Here is a 7,674-nt window from a genome sequence, read left to right on the forward strand (position 1 = left end):
AACATACTGTATGGCTGTAACATACTGTATATAAGGCACTCTCTCTCTCTCTATGTATATGTATATGTATGTATATGTATATATATATATATATATATATATATTAGATATATATACTACAGTATATAGTATACTAGATACACTATGTTTGCACTAAAGCACTAAAGTATATAAAAATCTGGACGCGTTCATTAATCTTCCTCTTTTGAAGTGACTTTACTCAGTGAAGGTGCAGAGAGAGAATTACTCCTCTGGTGACCTCAGCTCCCCCCTCCAGACTCTTTGAATCTGGTCTCTCTCTGTGTATCAGCTCAAAGCAATACGGGCGGCTTATAAAACCTCTGTCTATCTTCCTCTCACAGGTCCCCCTCTCCTCCATTATTGCTTCATGCAATCACAGCTGCGTTTGTATAGCCTAACCCACTGGGCCATCCATCACAGGTGTCTGAGATTGCTGTGGAAACAGGCAGCCATCATGGCTCTTGGCAAACAGCATCTGGATGGAGCCAAAATGGCCGATGGCAAGAACCTCATGATGCTAAGGACTTTTTTTTTTGCTTTTCTTTTTTGGGCAACCCTCTCCATCACACAGGAGTAGAATAACAGCATTCTTATTTCACCTGGCCAAGTGTTGCAATTGGAAGTCATTGCATCATTAGTTATAGCAAAGCCACAGCAAATTCATAATTTAGCGACGGAGAGAGAGAGGAGAGGGGGAGAGAATGAGAGAGTGAGAGAGAGAAAGGGATAAAAAGAGGACAAAGAGAGTGAGAGATGGAAAGGGTAGCTGATGGGTTGGGCTGTGTTGGGACCCCTGCCTGGGGCTCCAGAGTGGGCAGGCAGGCTTAGGGCCAGAAGTGTGACCTTCTCCATATTTAATTGGGCTATATTGAGCCCATGGCCCCTCCAGATGCCCTGGGCTTCTGGTTCAGATTAGAGACAGCCTCAGAGCTCTCCCCACTCCGCCCACCACCCACCATCTAAGCCCCTTAGAGAGGGGTGACTCTACTGCCACACCCTCTGGCGACCATGTGGTGTGTTTGTGTGTGTGTCTCTGTGTGTGTTGCGTGTGTGTATGTGTGCGTGTGTGTGGGGGTGGGTGGGTGTATCTGTGTGCACATACACACGTGCATATGTGTGCGTGTGTGTGTGTGTGTGTGTGTGTGGGGGGGGTGTATCTGTGTGCACATGCACACATGTGTGTGTGCATGTGTGTGTGTGTGGGTGTATCTGTGTGCACATGCACACGTCTGTGTGTGTGTGTGTGTGTGTGTGTGTGTGTATCTGTTTGCACATGCACGTGTGTGTGAGTGTGTGTGTGGGTGTGCGTGTGTGTGTGTAAGAGTTAAATGAGCAGGGTATCTTCGCATATCTAACAGACTCCCTGCTGTGATAACCAGCACATGAAGTGGTGGTTGGAGAGCAGAGAGGGACCTCCTTGTTTGTTCCATGAGACTGGAAATGTCAGGCTGGGACATATCAGTTGTGTCTGATGCAGGTGTGTGTGTGTGTGTGTGTGTGTGTTTGTGTTTGGGGGGGGGGGGGGGGTTCATGTTGGCACACTGGCCAAACGATTACAAGAGAGACGGCCGAGATGAAGCTCACACAAAACAAGGCTTGGCGCCAAGCGACGGTTTGACTGACAGCTCTGTGTCTCTGGCAGCTCCGCCCGCGCTGCTGGAGTCACAGATGATGTGTTTGTGACAGAGGCAGACAGCATCGCTGGCTCCTAAGCCTCCAGAAGGGCTGGATTGTCTGATAACGGGTGGATTGTCTGAGGAAGTTGCTCAGATGGATAAGTGGGAGTATGCTCCAGGATCTGGTCACTCTAAATGAATATCATGGCGCGGTGAAATCTATTGATACTTGTAATTGTTTTAATTGAAATAGGATTATATGGCTTCCTTGCACTTTTACTGTATGGCGCTTTTGAGCTGATCTATTGTTTTTAATCTGTAGCTGTATGAAAGTGTTTGTACTGCTGCCATTCTAGGCCAGGTCGCTCTTGGAAACGAGATTTTAATGTTCATAGGTCTAAACCTGGTTAAATAAATGAAATGTGTGCCGTGACTGAACAGGGCGCAGCATGAAGTCAGTAGTGATGTTTCCTTGCCAGTGGCTCCACTAATGACCAGTAGACGCTGTGTGACTGCACTGGGACTTCATGAGGGGCTTTGTTAAAGGGGGGGGGCTGAAGTGTTCTGTGTGGTGGGGGGGGGCTGGTGTGTTCTGTGTGGTGCGGGGGGGCTGAGCTGTTCTGGTGTGGTGGGGGGCTGAGGTGTTCTGGTGTGGTGGGGGGCTGAGGTGTTCTGGTGTGGTGCAGGGTGGGGGGGGGGGGGGGGCTGAGGTGTTCTGGTGTGGTGGGGGGCTGAGGTGTTATGGTGTGGTGCGGGGGGGGGGGGGGGGGGCTGAGGTGTTATGGTGTGGTGCGGGGGGGGGGGGGGGGGGGGCTGAGGTGTTCTGGTGTGGTGCAGGGGGCGGGGGGGGGGCTGAGGTGTTCTGGTGTGGTGGGGGGCTGAGGTGTTCTGGTGTGGTGAGGGGGGGGGCTGAGGTGTTCTGGCGTGGGTATTGGACAGCTCTTTCCCATGCGCGTTTTCAATCGTCATCATTAAAGCGGTTCAGTACGTGGAAAGAGCCAGGATGGCAGCCAGTTTCCTCAGCAATCTCAGACATCAGGGATAGCAAGCCCAGTGTTATAGTCTATACAAACACAGCTGTGAGGGCTTGGAGCTTCAATGCAAGGTGACTCTGCCAGGGAAAACATAATTATCTTGGCAAAGGATGAAAGCCATTCCAGAAGCAGCTTAAGAAGTCAAACGTTGTACGTTTTAAATGTCAGGTAATGTGAGAGAGTGACAACCAGTTTGATATTGTTTCTTTGACGGTATAATTGCTATGACACGGTGTTAGGATAACTTACACAGTCGTGTTTCTTGCACTTGCCAAACTACTGCCAAGTTGACATATGGTTAACATCCTCACTGCAGACACGACTGAGGCTTATGGGTAATTAACCATTTTTCAACTAACATTGACGAATGAAATAACAATAAGGCTCCACCATGTTTGTTGTTATTTCATTATCAGTTTGTATTTCATTTTAAATAAATATCAAGTAATTTATTTTAAATTATGGTTATTAATCTAAAGTAATTCAATTAATTTACAAATGCATACAGTGATTAAAACAAAGATTGAACGTTTGTGCAGTACACTGCAATAGGGATAAAATGTGCTGCCAGTTTTTAATGTGCCTTTTCGCATGGTCTATAAAATATAAAATGTCTTCTCTCCAGCTATCAGGAAGGACAATTTTTCATATCAGTGTTTGTGAAATCAGAAATTTCAGGCACATTGAAAATGCCTATTAAATCCTCTATTATGTGCTTTTATCAGCACATCAGCAGCAGGATCGGAGGGAGATGTATGCTCGAGGAATAGTTGCTATAGTTCCCCTATCTGATGGACCCATATTCCCAAAATGTTGAAAGACGGTGCAAATTTGTTAAAGAAAGATGACCCGAGATTGCAGCTAAATTAAAAACTATTATCTGACAGTGTTTTCTCTGTAAAGTGGAAAGAACCCTGGTGCTGAATATCACATTGTATGTGTTGAGTTTGCATTAATTTTGAAATACCTGTGTTTTGTAAAATTAAGACAATGGTTGTTTAAGGTGAGCAAGTTGTTATCGATTTGCTTTGATGAACATTACCATGCATTCATTACCCTGCACTGACAACAATCTTGATGTGTTCAATGTTAATGAGTTGTTTTATTTCAAAGTATTTGATGCTCAGATAGCATATGGCACAGATGATTTTTTCCCTTTTTATAGTCCCATTGCATCTAATGCAGCATTGAGCAATGTTTTACTGTTACCATTGTAAAACAGTTTAAATTTACTGTAAACAGAATCTCGACATTTGTGCCTTTTGAGTTCGTCCGTGATCTAAAATATTTGTTTTGCTCAATAAATGCTGAGATGTGGATGTAATTGATTGTGTTTATTTATATTTCCTTTTACTCATTTTCATGTGTATGTATGTATGTATGTATGTATGTATGTATGTATGTATGTATGTATGTATGTATGTATGCATGTATGCATGCATGTATGTATGTATGTATGTATGTATGTATGTATGTATGTACAGTATGAAAAATAAACTCTCAAGTCACACTTGGAGGAGTCACTCAGGAGTACATTTTTGTAGTCTACTGTTAAGACGAGCACTGTCCACCATCATCAAGACACAAAATGAGGGACTATCTTTTGGAAGAACACTGTGCCATCCTTCTAGTGGAATTCAGAGACAGACAGGTAAAATCATGCCAAGGCACATTAAATCTGTTCTGGCGGCTCATGGTGGCCCAGCACCTCACCAAGTTGGTAGTAGTTTATGTTGGTTTTTCCTTTAATTCGTTTACCCATCTGTGTATTATGAAGGGCCCAGTGGAATATATTTTTTTCATGGGGCCCCAAATCCCTAGAGCCGCCCCGGGACTTCACTCTGAAGGCTGAGTGGTGAGATCACTTCTAGCGCCTGCAGAGGGAACTGTGTGACAGTGTAGCAGACACTGCCCCCCCCACCCCCAACCACCCCCCACCTCCCCCATTCCTCCCCAGGTAAATAATCAACAGGAGCAGAAACAGCTGAGCTGATTTGGTATGCAGCTCAGCCCCTGGGAGAGCAGCCCCTGGGCTCCACACCGAGGAGTCTGGGAGATTTCTGGGCTCGCTCTGTCACCCTCCAACAGGTGTGCCCGCCGGCCCCCTCACACCGGCACAGGAGCGCTACAGCACACCTTACTACTCGACCGGAACTGAGAGGCGGTCTCGGTGAGGGAACAGGAGGGAGAGAGGGAGAGAGAGAGAGAGGGAGAGAGAGAGAGGGATAGGGAGAGAGAGAGGGAGAGAGAGGGAAAGAGAGAGAAAGAGAGAGAGAGGGAGAGAGAGAGAGAGAGAGGGAGAGAGAGAGAGAGAGGCAGAAAAAAGCAGAGGGGCAGGGAGGAAATTGGAGGGAAGGAGGGAGGGAGGGAGGGAGATAAAGAGATGGAGAGAGAGAGCAAGAAACGAAAAACACAGCCCGGTGCATGAAAACGCTTCACGAACTATAAAAAAACAAAACAAACATCTTTCTTTCTTTTCTTTTCTTTTTTTTCCAATACGCCGTGTTTTTATCGCCGAGGAGCAGACGCCGGCTGACGTGTGCTCGGCCATGTGGATGGTGATCTGGCAGGTTAGTGAAGTATTCCCCTCCGCAAGCACATCAGTCATCATCTGCTGTCAACGGCTGTCCTCTCTCCTCTCTCCTCTCCTCTCTCCTCTCTCCTCTCCTCCTCGTATCTTCCCACCGCTCTGTCACCAGTCCTTATCCTCTCAAAAGGGAGGCAACGCGTGTTCTTCCTCGAAGTTCCAATCCAGTCTATTTTCTGTCTTTCAACCGGACGACTGTAAAACGACGGTCGAACACGCTGGGAGAGGTGGTCAATACAGTAGGTCATAGAAAGTCTCCTTTCTACAAAATCCTTAACACTATGTCAGGTAACATCCTTTTTTTTTTTTCAATTTGAGAAACAAACAACAACGTGTACCAACGTTGTCTCTCAGTATTTCTCTCATGCCGTTTGAGCTGAGGGTTTGTGTTCCGTCTCCATCCATGTTGGTCAAAGGGGCTTGACGGTCTTTAGAGCACACGGCCGTTCCAGCAGCTCAGACTTGGTCATCTGAGTCAACATCCCGTATTTGTAAGATGGACCAGGATGAAGAGAGGTGTTTTCTCCTCCACTCTTTATTTACCTTTTTAAAGCCTCTCTCTCTCTCTCTCTCTCTCTCCGATAAATGTGTTTAATGCTGATATGAGGTTCTCCATCCCATCTCACCCCAGCCCAAAGGCATCGGGCAACAGGACACAGTGTCACAGCCACAGCAGGAAAACTGTTAAGCAGATTTATGTGCACGCTTACTGGGGAGGAGAGACGACGAGAGGAAGGGGAAGAAAAAAAAAAAAACGGTGACATTATCCGCCCGCAAAATGTGTGAGATGTCTCTTTTTTGCCCTTGCTGAATAAGTGGTTTATGATGTCAAATCAAATGTTTCCTCCAAGGCAGCAGCCCAAGGAGCTGGCACCCCCAAACGCACGGCACAGACACGCAGAGAGCAGGGCGCGGGGGCGGAGGGCTCGGAGGGGGGTGCGGGGCAGGTTGGGGTGCCTGGGGGGACACAGGGAGAACGGCGTCGGGGGTACTGAGCTCCCCCCCCCGGACAGCTGCTGGATACGCACGTGACACACACAATGTCCCTCCCCTGCGCCTTGTCACACACCGACTATATTTAATTCCACCAAAATTCCCTCAGTTCAGAGTGTTTATGAAGTTCATGATATGGGGTCTATCGGGAGTTTCCGAGATGAAGGCGACTTTTCTATCACCATGGTAATTAACACCAAAGTGAGGTCTGCCTCAGAAACTATTAGCTCTAACACGTACAGTAAGATCATGAATCAATATTGATTTAATGGACGACATCAATGACAAAAGCGTTTTCTATTAGCCCCATCTGTGCCCTTAGCTGTGTGTGTCCCTCCGTGCAACCTTCACACCTACCTGTCTCCTCTCATGGCCAGGGTACAGATCTGCTATCCTGCGTGTGTCCTTATTGGTAGGACATGCACGCTTCCCATGTGCTTTCTCTCTCCCTCCCATCACATGGCCAGGTGTTGTATTCAAATTCCCCTTGAAAGCTGTCCCCCTGAAATGCCCTTAGCTTTTGTACTGTATATGAATTCATTTTGATGAGAGGATGTTTGGTGCCAACACGCTGCACAGGCATCTGTGTGTGTGTGTGTGTGTGTGTGGGGGGGGGGGGGGGGGGGTTGGAGAGACAAGCTTAGGCAGACACAGAAGCTGGATACCGATGTACTATCCTCCCACATTTCCACTTATAGGATAATATTGTGATACTGAAGGACGATAGGCCTTGAAATCAATTACTGACCCCCGGGGAGATGTAAAGTGCGTCTGGCTGGCCCCAGCAGGGGGGGGGAGGAATAGCTGAGCGTTTGCTCGGGGAAGGGAGTAACCTTCGCATCTCGCCGCAACAACATGTTGTCATTGTGACAGGCGTAATATGGCGCCCACTCGACTGACAAATTGCACAGCGTTTTTGTACTAGTGCACACAACTCATTTATTATGACAGTAATCCAGCATAGGACGGGAGGGGGTGCGGTGTAGAGACCTTTACGCCCAGGCTACAGTCAACTCGCCATCGGCGTTGCGTCAACATTGCGGTATACAAGCTACACCAGCCGTGGTTAGCGTCACATTCTACTATATCTCTTGCCTATTACAGTTCAGAAGACCTCGATCACTATATGCAGGTCGGACTGCGCAGGTTGTAGGCTATAATTATAACCGTAGTCTGTAAAGCCTTTTTCAATGAAGTGAAAGGCAGTCCCCGCAGAATCACCTCCAAATCACTACAGCCTACCCGAGGTCGGAACTAGGTCCACAAGTTGTAGACTATATTATTATTATAACCGTAGCCTATAGTCGTAATTCAAAGCCCTTTTTAAAAGTGGAAAGGCAGTGCCCGCTCTCAGTGGAAAACGTTTATTGTCAATGTCCCCTGGAAGTAGTGCAGGCATAGCCTACAAGTTGCTCTATGCTCT

This window comes from Borostomias antarcticus, assembly GCF_949987555.1.
Source record: "Borostomias antarcticus genome assembly, chromosome: 8".
Taxonomy (NCBI): Eukaryota; Metazoa; Chordata; class Actinopteri; order Stomiiformes; family Stomiidae; genus Borostomias; species Borostomias antarcticus.